The 15,731-nt window shown below is 51.0% G+C and overlaps 1 pseudogene; it reads right to left on the bottom strand.

The window, feature by feature from the left end:
* Nucleotides 1-693: 693 nt before the first annotated feature.
* On the bottom strand, nt 694-9,464 carry LOC149358500 (juvenile hormone acid O-methyltransferase-like; annotated as a pseudogene).
* Between the last annotated feature and the right edge of the window lie 6,267 nt (nt 9,465-15,731).

Here is a 15,731-nt window from a genome sequence, read left to right as displayed (position 1 = left end):
GCATCCGACGACTCACGGTTATGTGGTAGCTAAGACAGCGGAAGTGTGAAACCTCTCCGTTAGTGAGATCATTCCTGAGCTTCTCCGCACTCCTTGCAGGCTGCAAGGAGAAGCCCAGTTGTCGTCGCAGCTGTATTGGCGGTTGCGGCACCATTTTAAAAGCTGGCGCAAAAACGCTTGACGGGCTTCACCGACAAGATGAGTACATTCGAATCCGTGTTTCTCGTGGAGTTCTCAAGAAAAGACTCAGCAACACACGCTCGCTTGCTTGCTGGTGCAAACTACGGGGAGGCCGTGGAGGCGCAGTTTGGTGCACAACGAAATCTGCAGACTAACTGCATTCTAATCACAAGGCAGCTAGATTTTGCGTGAAAAGTTGGTTCACATTCAGCGAGTACGATTAGAAAGTGCCGCCGCGGTCAAATTTCGATGGAGGAGAAATTCTGGAGGCCCGTGCACTGTGCGATGTCAGTCCGCGGTAAAGCACCCCAGGTGGTCAAATTCCGGAGCCCTTCACAATGGCGTCCCTTATAGCCGGAGTCGCTTTGGGACGTGTAACCCTCATAAACAAAAGATAAGAATGTGAAGGGTGCCGGCTACAGCATCGAGCGCATCGGGAGCCACTCGCACTCAGAAAACGTAGGCCTGAGCCATTCACGACTTTTTTATGCTTTCGTCACAGCCGCGCAGAAATCACAACACCGCGGGTTGATGAACTCTCGGATGTTTGCCGCGCGGGCAAGGCGGCTTCTGCGCGTGGATGATGATGACACTGTGCCTCAGGTGGCGTCCTTTCGGCGTGGCCATTGACGCTTTCAGAAGCAGCGACCTGCAGTCATCGCGAAAGGCAGCGCGCCTGTCCTCAGGCACCCCGGATTCAAGCACGAAGAATGGAATGTAGGAATCTGCAAAAAGAGAAGAAAAACAATCACAGGATGGTTACGAGTTGCTAGCGGGAATTATCCAGCGTCAGCTATCGTTTGATTGCGAAGAAATGGACATAGATATGAAAGACAGACTAGACTAGAGTGGATACTCTTTCCACTAAGCCACTGCTGCGTAGGCCTAGTAGTGAGAAGCATCAGAGGGCAGCTCAAAAAGACTGCACAGGACGCAGCAGAAACAAAGAAACATAGGACAGCGCCCGTCCTGTGTTTTAGTGTTTCTGCTGTGTCCTGTGCAGCCTTTTTGCGCTGTCCTCAGTATGAACCTACTAGCCCAGGCTCAAAATTTATTCTAGTGGTTAAAGTATCCGCTTCGTATTCCGGAGGTACTGTACGTGTATGCCCGAGGTGGATATTTTACCTGCGGGTGCTCTCTACGGAGTGTGCTCAGAAGGGCTATGCGGACGGCGCTGATGACGCACATTTTTCAAGAACGAGCTAAGAACGGGTGACGCTGTAAAAATTTACATCGTTCATGCTCCCAGTGTAATGCGCGTGACTCAGTGGTAGGTTTTGCAATGCTCGTACGTGTGCAGCTTGTGCTGTGAAAGACAGACGCCGTCACAAATGGCGTCGCTTGGTCTCCGCTTCGGCTCATCGTGCATGGCGATTGTGCGTAGTTAGATTCGTACCTGCCGTGGCCTCGTGCCGTGGCCACCCCTACGGCGTAGAAGGGACTACTAGCAGTTATTGCCGTAAAAATAATACTGGTCATACCTGTCTCACGAAGGATTAAAATAGCATGCAGAAAGAACTACCTCTTGGAAACAGCGCCGGAGTAGTAATACGATATGATGGCTTCATGTTTATTTCATTCCAATTATTCCTTCGTTCCTTTACAATTGTCTCAGGAACGCCACGCCTAGCTCCCGTTTCTTTGTTGTCTATCGCCCAGGCGTAGAGATAACTGGGGAATGGCATCGTTCAAGCTAAGCACTAAGAACGAATAAGGAAAACTGATCGATATTGGAATTGAATTGGCAGGCTACGCTGGCCCGCGCCAGCTAGAAATTGTACTGCCAGCCTTGATACACAAGACATAATTAAAACGTCCTCCAGTCACACAAAGAAAACCGTGTCTGCCAGACGCAGAGCTTTTTTTCACCCTTGGCTGAGCGGTTTGGCCACTGTTGGGATCCCAGAGCGGTAAGGCATCCATTTTTTTTTTCGTTCCCTTTTACTGCGGAAACAAATTAGTTGCCAGGAATCCGTGACGTCGTGTGTCACGTATATGGCGTCAGCAATCCAAACCGGTTGGTTGGTTTATGGGGTTTAACGTCCCAAAGCGACTAAGGCTATGAAAGACGCCGTAGTGGAGGGCTCCGGAAATTTCGACCACCTGCGGTTCTTTAACGTGCACTGACATCGTACAGTACACGGGCCTCTAGAATTTCTCCTCCAAAGAAATTCCAGCCGCCGCGGCCGGGATCGAACCCGCGTCTTTTGGGTCAGCAGCCGAGCACCATAGCCACTGAGCCACCGCGGCGGCCAATCCAAACCGATGCTTCGAAGCGTGGTGCGAATTAATTACCCACAATTCCTCTGTCCGGGACTTACCTAGCCAGCTGTCGACGTCGGGCATCGTCCAGTAGCTGTTGTACATTTGGCACGACAGAAGCTCGAGCCCGGCAGCAGCAACCGCCTTTTCTTCGATGTCCGCTATCTAGATCAGCGGAATGGGTGCACTGTAGCAGAACCGCTGGGACAGCAATTTCTTCGGGTTCTGGGATCAAAACGAAGGAGGCCCCATGAGGTACTAAACTCGAAAAGCTACACGGAGTGACATCACTAAGCAAAGGGCATAGATAAGGATACAGAAAAACACGGTGCTGCCCATCAACGTGATCGGGCCGCAGTTGCACACCGTCGTTCGTCAACAGGGATATTTCCGCAGCCTCGCTTCCATCCCCCTGGGACGCCTTTACATCCCTTCACTAAAGCTTTTGCCGTGAGAGGGACACATGATCAGTTCTGTGGGCTTTTACCGAATTCATGCCGTTCTTCGCGCCAGTTTCATTCCAGCATGACCGCCATTATTCCGAAAAGTGTTAAATCGTCAGCGAAATGAAGTCTGTCCCTGAGGCAGAAAACAGGAGGAAACGGCTTTCGACGGACGTCGAATTCACGACGCAGGAAGAACATAACAGCTGCCTTGTTCATGCGCGGAAATATCGGGGCCAGTGCGTGCGCAGGCGACTTGAATAATTATCACTGCCATGGGCGTCCGGAAGGGGGGGCAAGGGGGGGCGGTTGCCCCCCTTGGAATTACGGATATTATTTATGCCCTAGTAGAAAACAACTACAAACCTACCGCCTCCCCCACCCCCAGACATCGGGTGTACCCCCCTGGAAAAAGTTCTGCGGACGCCCTTGATCACTGCACCGATGTAAGGATAGTGCAAACGTCAGAAAGGAGCGCGCTCTGTATCCCTTTTTCTGCAGGAAGTACACACACACAAAAAGACCACTCAAATTTGAAGCAAATAATTTGTACCGCAGCTTTCGTGATTAAAAAGTATTCAATAACCGAGTAAATGCGAAATGTTTGCATTGCCCGCATTAAAGCAGGCGCGCCGCGAAAAGCAAAGCCTGTGTCAGATGGAATACCAATATGATTGATGACAAAGCCAGGAAGCAGTGATCGATCTAAGTAAAAAAAAAATGAAATTCAGTTGAGTGGAATCAGCCAGTAAAGCTGGAAGTGTACTGCGCGGGAAGGAACGAGTTGTTTGTATGGTGGGCGCATTTCGAATTGCGCACCAGTGCCACCGCCGTGTAGCTTTTACACGTGGTACCGTAAGAAAACTCCGGTCGCTATCGCTCTTAACGCTTTCATTAATAGCAGCTCGGAACCAATTCACACTTGCCCCCTCCAGTCCTTACAACATGTGCTTTGGAATAAGTGCGCACTTCATTGACACAGACAGAGAGAGGGCAAACGGCAAAACAGGGGCGCAACTGCCTACAGTGACGACACTTCAAACCAAGCTAATCCAAAGATCATGAACCAACTAGCCCGCGAAAGAATCTTACTTCTGCTTGCAACATGCACCTGTCTAAACCCATGCATGATAGAAAATCATTCTCCACAATACACTTGGCACGCCTACGACCGGCTACACCTGCACGAATTACCCACGGATAGAAAGGGCTTCCATTCTTCAGTACAGCAAAGCTGGTACCACACGTCTGTGATGGCGGCACCCGTAAAAGACACCGCCATAAACTCTCCGCCGTCCTTCAGCGCCAGGAAAACGTTTCGGTAGGCGCGCTCCAGGTCGTCCACGTAGTGGAATGCCATGAACGAGTAGACGCGGTCGAACTGCCCGTACTTGTCCACGATGGACTGAACATCACCGCTTTCGATGTCGAGGACGTCATAGACTACAGCCGGATGGGCGCAGTTCTTTCGGGCGTACTCTACCGTGTACACAGACTTATCCGTGGCAATGAGTCGGCGGAACCGGCCCAGACGAGGCAGGAGGGCTTCCGTGACGAAGTTGCCCGGTCCGCAGCCCACGTTCAGATACTGGTCGTCGCCTTCACCAGGCCGCCTGAACAGGACGTTGGTCAGAGCTTTGAGGCTATCCCTGTATTTGTGCTCCCTCAGCCATAGGAAGGTCCTCGGGTCGCGCTCTTTGCCTGAGGTACTGGCTGCAGAAGTAGTCGGCGGCATGACTGCTATCCCTCTCAGAGACCAAGCTTTCAACGGCGTTTTAATTCTGATAAGAAGATTCATGGTGACGCCGAAGAAGACAGGAGTAGCTAGCCCTCCCAGTTATGCTCTCGGAATTCGAATACGGACACCAAACTGCGCGCGCTTCGTGCTGCAGGCGGGCTGTGCAGTTCCGCAGGTGCTGCTATTTATTAATGCGTTGTTTCTGCCTACGTGTAGTACTCATGTGATAGAGATAACTAGCTAGCTATATAATGACTGTCAACACTTGCTCATGTGATAGTACGATAACCAGCTAGATATATTCTGTCTGTCACGGGGGTTTATGGCTGAAACAGCTGTTGTTGATAAAAATCTTCTAAGGCTACTTACAACGTGTTTGCGTGGAATGACGAGACGAACTCTCGCTGCTTGTTGCCGCTGTTATTCATAATTTTAATGTAACATACCCACACTGAGGATCGCTCAAGGACAGCCATGTATGGTGGCTAATCAACTGGAAACCAAAAAAATGGCTGAGGCTTAACTTGGTTAAGCCTGGAGAATGCGAAGCATCATCGTGTCGCGTAATTTGGAGGCGCACAACCACAGCGACGGCGCGAGGTGGGCCCCCGTTTCTGCACTGTCGTGACGTCATCGTGTCACATGGTGTGACGTCATGTGTCACGTGATTTGGAGGCGCACAACCACAGCGACGGCCCGAGGTGGACCCCCGTTTCTCCACTGCCGTGACGTCATCGTATCACGTGGTGTGGCATCATCGTGTCACGTGATTTGGAGGCGCACAACCACAGCGTCGGCGCGAGGTGGGCCCCCGTTTCTCCACTGTCATGACGTCATCGTGTCACGTGGTGTGACGTCATGTATCACGTGTTTTGGAGGCGCACAACCACAGCGACGGCGCGAGGTGGGCCCCCGTTTCTCCACTGTCGTGACGTCATCGTGTCACGTGGTGTGATGTCATGTATCACGTGATTTGGAGGCGCACAACCACAGCGACGGCGCGAAGTGGGCCCCCGCTTCTCTACTGTCGTGACGTCATCGTGTCACGTGGTGTGACGTCATGTATCACGTGATTTGGAGGCGCATAACCACGGCGAAGGACTGAAGTGGTAGCTAAAGTAGTATGCTTCGCATAAAAAACATTGGAATTCGCCTTATGGATTGGAACGCGACAACTTATTGCAGCGGTGCCAGGGAGTCCACGGAACGCCATCGCCCCTTCAGCGCGACGCCTTGCCCGTTCGAAACAGCTTTGAACGCAACGCATTTTTGAGGAGAGGAAATCTCAGTAATTGCCTCACACCTCGGTGTACACGTGAACCCCGCCGTATGGAAAGGGAGGTAGGCAGAAGTGAAAGAAGAGAGAGAGAGACAGAGGAGCCGTAATGAAGGAGACGAAAATTGGATTTGAGGTATTGAAGTTGCAGTTACTGTCTCACTCATCTCGGTGGACACCCGCAGCCTCGATTATAGGTCGCCGGTTGGAATTACTGCCGCAAGGTAACTTATTTATTTATTTATTTACAATACCCTAAGGGCCCTCGTGCGAGGGTATTACATAGGGGGGGGGGGGGGGGGGGCGATACAATCATAAAAATGTGGCACAGGAATTTGAACAAAATACACGTAATAATGAATTAAAGCTAGTAATGTACACAAATAATAACAACAAACAACGCAGAATAAAATACTCAGTAAATGCACATAATACAACAAAAATACCAAATCGCTTAGTCCATGGTTTGCTTTAACGAATGCTGAAACGATTGTGGGTTAACCTCAATAGCTATGTGTTATGGCAAGTTATTCCAATCTATTATAGTGCGAGGAATGAATGATTTCGCGTAGAGCAATGAACGGCACGTGATGCGTTTTATTTTGTTAACGTGGTCACGGCGAGGAAAGACTGCAGGGTGTGGCAAAAAGAAGTCGTCGTGGAGGGTGGGATGGTGATACAGTTTGTGAAGCAAGGTTAGGCGAGCGAAATGGCGTCGACATGATAGCGGTTCCAACTCGGCACGTTGTTTTAATGCTGTGACACTGGTGAAGCGTGAATAATCTGAAAAGATGAAGCGATCAGCACGGTTTTGCAGGGATTCAAGGTTGTTTATGATGTAAGCTTGATGAGAGTCCCATATGGCAGAAGCATACTCAACTTTCGGGCGGATTAGCGTGATGTAAGCAAGTTTTTTTAAATGTGAAGGCGCGTGTTTGAGATTATGCCTAAGAAGGCCGAGTGCGCGATTTGCTGATGCTAAGATTGTGTTAATATGGTAATGCCAAGTTAGGTCAGACTGAAAGTGAACTCCTAGGTACTTGTAAGTTGTTGTAAGTTCAACTGTATCGTTATTGAGGAAGTAGGTTGTAGCAATTCGACTGGAACGGTTAGTGAACGACATTAACTTTGCTTTAGATGCATTTAGAGACATTAGCCAGGAAGAACACCAAGCCGTTACAGCGTCAAGATCAGTTTGAAGTGAATGAAGTGAATGAAGTTTGTGCTGTTCTAAACGCTGAATCGTATTAAACTACCTGGAACATTCGGCACAAATGGTTGGCATTATAGGCTTTTTTTCCCGAAGCGCGGTGCCGGCACCTACAACTGCGACGCCGAAGGCTCTTCGACCGAACGAGCTGTACATGCTGGTGCGTAACCGACTGTGTGAGGGATACTGAAAAGAACGCCATAGAACTGCAGAGATCACGCTCATATTTTAAACTACAATATATCGCATTAACAGCTGTCGCTGAATATTGCGTTGACACGCGGGGACCGTCATGTCATTTATTTTTGTTGTTTTTATGCGTAGCATATTGCAATCACTCAGTTCAGCCCTTGGGCGCGGCCGGGCAGCCACCAAACCACGTGACGTGACGTCACCAAACCACTAAAAAAGAAAAAAAAGAAATAAAAGGGAAAAAAAGGAAAAAGAAAGGACGACTAAGCATGGTGGCGGTTGCCACCACCCCGTTTCAAAGGGGGCGCTCCTATCCATCCATCCATCCATCCATCCATCCATCCATCCATCCATCCATACGTCACGGAGGAAAAGCTGCTGAGAAAATCGAGTGCCGCCAAGCAATACCTCGCGCAAAAAGACCGCGCAATATGCAACGCATTCTTGGCTTAACCAAGCTAAACCTGGGCATCTTTATTAACCTTAACGCCCGAGTACGAGATATACGGGTTGTGAGGCATCACACGCGAGCGTGGAGTATAGCTTTTTGTCGCAATGATGCAGATGAGCAGTGTACGTAGAAATTAAAACATGGCCGGGGCATTCACGCGTGCTGTATGTCATGGCGCGGGGGCGCGAGTGTGCGAAAGACACTGGTTGAAGCAGCAGTGTGTTATGTTGGTATAGCCCCGCCCCTATTATGCGTAGAAACATACAGAGGCACCCGGCGAACACGGTAGCCGCACTTCTGTACCGACCAAAGCCTGCATGATAAGTTTTGTATACGACAGGACGTCGTGGTATCAATACACTATATCACTTAAAACCTTGTAGGCTAATCCGAGCTATGACCCGAAAGACATTTATTAATGCTTCTGGGATTTTTCGCTCAAGGCCAACGCCGCCGACGACGACTCCGGCTCTTCTGCGACACGGGGCCCTTAACGCTATCGCGTTAGCACTGGGAAGATTACAGGGTAGAACGAAGGAAATACGCATGATTAGCATGTAGTCGGATGGTCATAATAAAAACAGGGCGTTTTCTTTTTCTTTCAGTAAGCAAAGAGGAACGTATGAAAGTTCGAACACGTGAAAAAGAGAGAAAGAGGAAAAATTTAATGTGCGCTTCACATCCGGGTCTCCGGATTAGGTGTGCGGGACTTGGCTTGAGTTTGGTGTGATATGATACTTTCCCAACGTGTTGGTATTGGGTAGCATAAAACGGACTGCACTGGAGCTCATGACGCTCTGAAACTTAAAAAAAAAAAAATATCTCCCTCAGTCAACAAAGCAGCACGTCAGTATCAGCAAAAGTTTGCAAGTTGGCTTCGGCGCAAGGAGATATTTCCTCATCCCTGCTGCACTGTGCCTTACAGAGAAGCCTGTTCTGGGACTGCCAATGCACGCGTTTATATTCAACGAAGCACGACCCACTTCATTTTTCATCAAACATAACTTGATGTTACTGTGGCATCACATCGATCTATGAGGATCGCTCCAGACGCCGGACCAAACGTGACAGTTTTTTTTCCAGAACAAACACATGAAACATTGTGAAGTTCGTCTCGTTGTGGCCCTCCCAGACACTCCCGTCGCGGACATCGACGCATCGGTGCAATCACTCACGCATGACGTTCACCATAACACGCGACACATTGAAACTACAACCGAAACCCGTACACTCTACACGCGCCTAGCCCACCTCTGGGAGGCTTATCACAGCCTCCTGGAACGCTGGAAAGGCAACAAACTTAACAGGGCACTTAAAAAGCGGCTGGCCGCGCTGCAGACACAAATTCAACAACACTCTGAGGAGCTCTGCCGGTCCAACATGGGACAGATATGTGGCGGAATCGCAGGAAACGTGTCCAGCAAACGCGCATGGCAACTCCTCCGATACCTCATTGACCCCACACACACCAAATCAGCGACAAAACACCACGTGACACACCTCACACACGAAAACATTGACGATCCCGACACCCTCCTAGACACACTTCAAACCATGTACACCTCTCCAGGCACCCCCACACCTCTACCCCACTACACAGGACAAGCAAATCCCACACTCGACACCGACATCACGGAGACGGAAGTCAGAGCGGCCCTCCAGATTCTCCGCGCCAACTCCGCACCTGGTGCAGACCAAATCACAAACTCCATGCTCCGTAATCTGGACGACCGATCAATCACCCAGATTACGAAATACTACTTCAACCAGTGCTGGAGGGAGGGTAGCCTCCCGCAGTCGTGGCGCCACGCGAAGGTAATATTCATACCGAAACCCAACAAACCACTTACCATCCAAAACCTTCGCCCTATTTCGCTAACCTCATGCCTCGGGAAGCTCCTCGAGCATGTTGTGTTAGCGAGACTCACAAGTCACATGGCGGACAACAATCTTTACCCGCATAGCATGCATGGTGGGATTCCGCCCCCATCTATCCGCACAGGGCGCCATGCTGCAACTCACACACGACCTTCTTGACCCGCTTCTTCCAGGTCACACCAACGCAGTCTAAGCTTTGGATGTTTCCAAAGCTTTTGATCGCATTGAACACCAGGCAATCATGACTGCCATATCCCCATTGAATGTGGGTGTGCGCACGTATGCCTACATTCAAGCATTCCTTACTGACCACACAGCTGAGATACACTTCGGCCCTTTGTCTTCCCCCTCCTACACGCTTCAGAGTATCGGCACCCCTCAAGGGTCCGTCCTTTCCCCCTTTCTTTTTAACACTACCCTCATCCCCCTCGCCCGAAAATTGGCAACTATTCCCCACCTGAAGCACACTCTTTATGCCGACGATATCACCCTGTGGACCACCCACGGCAGTGACGGCGGCATAGAAAACACCTTACAGGAAGCAGCCACACTCACCCAAAATTATGCACGGACCATCGGAGTGTCTTGCTCCCCAGAGAAGTCCGAACTGCTCCTCATCCGTCCTAAGAACCACCGCTGTCTCCGCTCCCCCATTGTCATTGAACTGAATGGTGACCCGGTATCTGAGGTTGGCACCCTCCGTGTATTGGGCCTGCACATCCAGAACGATGGCAAGAACACCACCACCCTCAAGAAACTCAAGCAGGTTGTAGGCGCGATATCGCATCTCATCCGAAGGGTTCGGGACATCACAGAGGTATGAAGGAGCGCGAACTATGTCGCCTCATTCATCCCTTTGTCCTCAGCCGTGTGCTGTACACTACCCCATACTTACAACTATCCAGACATGACATAAATGCTTTGGATGCTTTGATTCGCAAGGCATTCAAGGTAGCACTTCATCTTCCCCTCAACACACCCAAAGACAGATTACTAGGCCTGGGCCTCCACAACACGATCGGGGAACTGGTGGAGGCCCACCGACAGGCCCAATACATCAGGCTCACACAAACCTCCACAGGTCGGTATATTCTGGACTCCCTCGGAATCAGAATACCGGACAACGACCCAACCCTCCTCGCCATCCCACGACTCCTTCACCAGGAGCTCCTCATCAGGCCGCTCCCGAGGAATATGCACCCGTCCCACCATGAGCAGCGCCGCAGAGCCCGTGCGAAGGCACTCCATCGAGCGTATGGCCCCGAGCCGGACGCCGTATGGGTGGACGCTGCTTGCACGGGTGATGAAGCGACAGCAGCTGTGGTGGACTCCTCTTTATCCGCCCTCCTCACACTACCTCTCCCTCCAGACACCTCCCCAGAAGCTCCAGAGGAAGCAGCCATTGCACTTGCTATCACCCGCACGGAAGCCCGGTACATTTTAAGTGATTCTAAAACTGCGATTCTAAATTTTGCTCGAGGCCGAGTTCATGTCCCTGCTTTTGGCATACTAGACTCGCCCGATGCACCCCCGCCCCGCCAAGTGGAGCTGATATGGGTGCCCGCGCACTCCGGGAATCCCGGAAACGAGGCCGCCAACCTTTTAGCCCGAGGTTCTTTAAACCGGGCTCAGGTGCCCTTGGATCGGGGATTCACGAAGGAGCGCATGCACTCATTCAGCGCGCTGACGCAGGCCTACAGAGCCTCACGCCAGCTCTACCCCCCGCCCCACCCCTCCCTAGATAACAAACACGCAACGCTCTGGCGCAGACTACAGACACACTCTTTTCCCTCACCCCTTACCCTAGCCCACTATCATCCCTCCTTCCCCACTCCGGCATGCGCCCTATGCTCAGAACCCTTCGCCTCTTCCCTCCACATCATTTCCCTCTGCCCGGCGGACCCTCCCCCGCGGGACCTAGAGAACCTCAAGACCTGGGAGGACTGGGAGACCCTGCTGCGCTCGCAGGACCCGGCCGTGCAGACCTTCGCAACCGGCCGGGCTGCCAGTGTTATGGACATTAAGAACACAAACACTTGAGCGCAGTGGGGTCGTGCGGGGGCATTGGGGCGTGCTCCGAATTCCTTGTGCAATAAAGTTCTTTCTCTCTCTCTCTCGTTGTGGTATATTATTTTCCTTTCAGAGCAAGTAATAGTTAAAAGTCATTATATGATATTTCACTTCTTCACAGCCCGTTTTCAAGGACGTCAAGGCTCTTTGCCAAGAAAAGATCACTGCGGGTGTCATCCTACGATGTACAGTCGTAATCTGCATAAAAGAGAACGCTCGAGTACGTTGCAGATAACCTCGATCCCTATTTGCGGCGATATGCAGTGGCCGCGTTAAAGGGCCACTGACCAGGGTCCGGACATTTTTGAAAAACAAGCCCACTGCATAGATGAGGCATCGAAGATAACCTCTGCAAAATACTAGAGCCATGCGCGCCCCGAAAAGCTGCGAAAATTCAAATCAAAGCCGGCTCGTTCTTTCCTTCAACAAAAACGGCCCGCCCCACTACTCTGAACCCCGTTGACGTCATGGGGGGTTACTTTAGCTAAAGGCACTCCATTGGTGCATCGTTCTGACTGACGGGAGAAGGTTGGGCGTAGCTTTGGCGTCGCGTCGTCTGCACAACGCTTTCCGCAGCGCCTTCTGTTCTGGCTCATGCCTACAAACCCGCATGAAGGAACAAAAAAAAAAAAAAAACTGCGGAAGGAGCGTGCGGCGACAGCCTTGAACCCTAGCCATAAAAAGTAAAAAAATAGTAAAACTGAGGGAGTTGGTTCGCCCGCCCGCCGTGATCACGTCACGAGACGCTCTGCGTGCGCGCTCCATTCTCAGTTTTGCTTTCTTCTATGCAAGCCCCCCAAAACAAGGTTTTAATTACTAGTGCAGCAGAGCCTTTCTCTCGCTCGCCCACTTGACCGCTCCGCACAGACACCGCTTATCATTCATGCATCTTGCGTACGCCTTGACTCCAATGAACGACATGGGCTTCGGAGCGGAGAAAAGACACAAACACACAGAACACAAACACACATGAAGAAAAGCAAACGGGTGGTTGCCGGGCCCGCACTTCGCCGTGTGTTTCGAATAGAACCGACTTCCGCCCCTCCGCTCGTGAAGCGGTGGGGAGGCCTAAACAAAAATGAAAAGGTGGCTCGCTAACTGGGAATAACAAATGACAAACAGATGTATGAAAGGATGCGCTCGCTAACAAATCTAGGTGGTCGAGCCGATCGCGCCTCTCGATCGTTCAATGTACGCGCCCGCAGCGCCCCCCCCCCCCCCTCCCCTCGAACAGACCCAGCAGCAAAAACCAAAAAAAGAATTCTATTGAAGGCGGGGCCAGACGTAGCTCTGTGACGCACTCCACAGACACCACGCCTCCGGCTTGCATCGGAGAACGAAGGGGTGATTTTGCCTTGCCGAGCCTACTCGGCGAGGAGCGGGAGAGAAAAATTTCGAGCAGGGAACGGAAGGAGAGGAAGCTCGCTCAAAGAGAGGTAGAGAGTGTTTGTTACCCGAGGGTGGGCAGGGGCCCTTTAAAGGGCCACGGACCACCCCAGCTCAGCAGACACTCTCTACCTCTCTTTCAGCGAGCCTCCTCTCCTTCCATTCCCTCCTCGAAATTCTTCTCTCCCGCTCCTCGTCGAGTAGGCTCGGCAAGGCAAAATCACCCCTTCCTTCTCCGACGTAAGCCGGAGGCGTGGTGTCTGTGGAGTGCGTCAGGGGGTACGTCATGGCCCCGCCTTCAATAGAATTCTTTTCTTGGTTTTTGCTGCTGGGGCTGAAACAGCGTCGTCGCATTTTCTCCGCACACTGAACGATCGAGAGGCGCGATCGGCTCGACCACCTAGACTTGTTAGCGAGCGCACCCTTTCATACATCTGTTTGTCATTCCCAGTTAGCGAGCCACCTTTTCATTTTTTTTTTTAGGCCTCCCCACCGTTTCACGAGCGGATGGGCGGAAGTCGTTTCTGTTCGAAACACACGGCGAAGTGCGGACCCGGCAACCGCCCGTTTGCTTTTCTTCATGTGTGTTTGTGTTCTGTGTGTTTGTGTCTTTTCTCCGCTCCGAAGCCCATGTCGTTCATTGGAGTCAGGGCGTACGCAAGATGCATGGAGGATAAGCGGTGTCTATGCGGAGCGCTCAAGTGGACGAGCGAGGGAAAGGCTCTGCTGCACTACTAATTAAAACCTTGTTTTGGGGGGCTCGCATAGAAGAAAAGAAACTGAGAAGGGAGCGCGCACGCAGAGCTTCTCGTGACGTGATCACGGCGGGGGGGGAGGGGGGGGCGAACCAACTCCCTCAGTTTTACTATTTTTTACTTTTTATGGCAAGGGTTCAAGGCTGTCGCCGCACGCTCCCTCCGCAGTTTTTTTTTTTTTTTCCTTCATGCGGGTTTGGAGGCATGAGCCAGAACAGAAGGCGCTGCGGAAAGCCTTGTGCAGACGACGCGACGCCAAGGCTACGCCCAACCTTCTCCCGTCAGTCAGAACGATGCACCAATGGAGTGCCTTTAGCGGAAGTAGCCACCCTTGACGTCAGCGGCGTGCAGAGTAGTGGGCGGGGCCCGTTTTTGAAGGAAGGAAAGAACGAACGGGCTTTGATTTGAATTTTCGCAGCTTTTCGGGGCGCGCATGGCTCTAGTATTTTGCAGAGGTTATCTTCGATGCCTCATCTATGCAGTGGGCTTGTTTTTCAAAAATGTCCGGACCCTGGTCAGTGGATCTTTAAGAAACAAAGTGGAAAGGGAGGTGCGATCCTCAATTGCCAAAAGCAGGCGAGGTTGCAGAACCCTTTCCACCACGTTGCCAGAAGTAACGGCCACGTATCGCCGCAAGTAGGGCTCGAGATTATCTGCCACGTGCTCGCGCGTTCCCTTTCGTAATGCTGACGACTGTACGTCGCCTCTCAGAATCACACTCGCGAGCGTTGCGGTGATCGCCGAGCGGAAGCGCTACAGATACGCTTTCCGTTGCGCACACAAGGGGTGTAAGTTCGAGACCCGGTGTTAAGTTCTTTCCGGTGTATTTTATGTTCGGGAGTGTTCTGGTGATTTGCATGGAAGGACAAAAATTCGTGGACACTGCAAAGGCGAGATGTGTAAATGTCTTACTGTATTAAAAACCTTTCTGTCTATGTAGCCTATTAAGACAGCATGCGGCTACGACAGAACGAACGAGTTAGAAAAGGTTTGTTTTAACAACTCAGGCAAAGAGTTGAAGGGAGTGACCCACGGACTCGTGATAAAACTGGTGAGGTTTTCAGACTGTACGCAGATTATTTCTACAGATTGAGGAACGATGGAATCACCGTCACACATTACGTTTATGGTTGTTTAACGTCCCAAAGCGAATCAGGCTATGAGGGACGTCGTAGTGAAGGGTTCCGGAAATTTCGACCACATGGGGTTCTTCAACGTGCACTGACACTGCACAGCACACGGCCCTCTAGCATTTCGCCTTCATTGAAATGCGACCGCAGCGGCCGGGATCGAACCCGCGTCTTTCTGGTCACCAACAGTGTGCCATAACCTTGCACTGAGCCACCGCGGCGGTGTCACCCATTACACGTCTCGGGTACTATTGATTTAGAGTCGATAACCGGCACTTCTGCTTTCGTGGTGAGCAGGAAGTATTTTAATTACAAGGTGGCATATTAGTATTTCTCGCAGTGGAAATGGCCCGTTGTCTCAGTAGATACAAATATTACGCTAAGTGTGCTCGGTCACAGCGTCTATACTAGTGCAACTGCTTAGGTAGGTCAAATTTCTGCTGTTTCAGACTTATTTAAAAGTTGCAGGTTATGAAGATGACACTGACAGAAAAGAATATTATGTTGGGATACATGTTATCAGGAAAGTGCAGGTCCTTGACGCCTACAACCTAATTTTAATGTATCTGCTCGACCGTTCACTGGCAGCTACTTTTGCCATTCCTCGATGTTAGCAAGACAAGTGATGTAAACGAAACGCAAAATATCATTTCAGGATATTGTGAATGCAGTCTTCAGTCTATTCTCTACCTACGCCTTACCAAAACTGTCAAATCTGTCAAAATGGTCAAACTGTCCTTGCGTGTGTACGGTTGCATCG

This window comes from Amblyomma mixtum, chromosome 2 (assembly GCF_055824585.1).
Source record: "Amblyomma mixtum isolate Tamu chromosome 2, ASM5582458v1, whole genome shotgun sequence".
Lineage (NCBI taxonomy): Eukaryota > Metazoa > Arthropoda > Arachnida > Ixodida > Ixodidae > Amblyomma > Amblyomma mixtum.
Note: the sequence above shows the minus strand (reverse complement) of the source record. Positions and strands in the feature narration are given on the sequence as shown.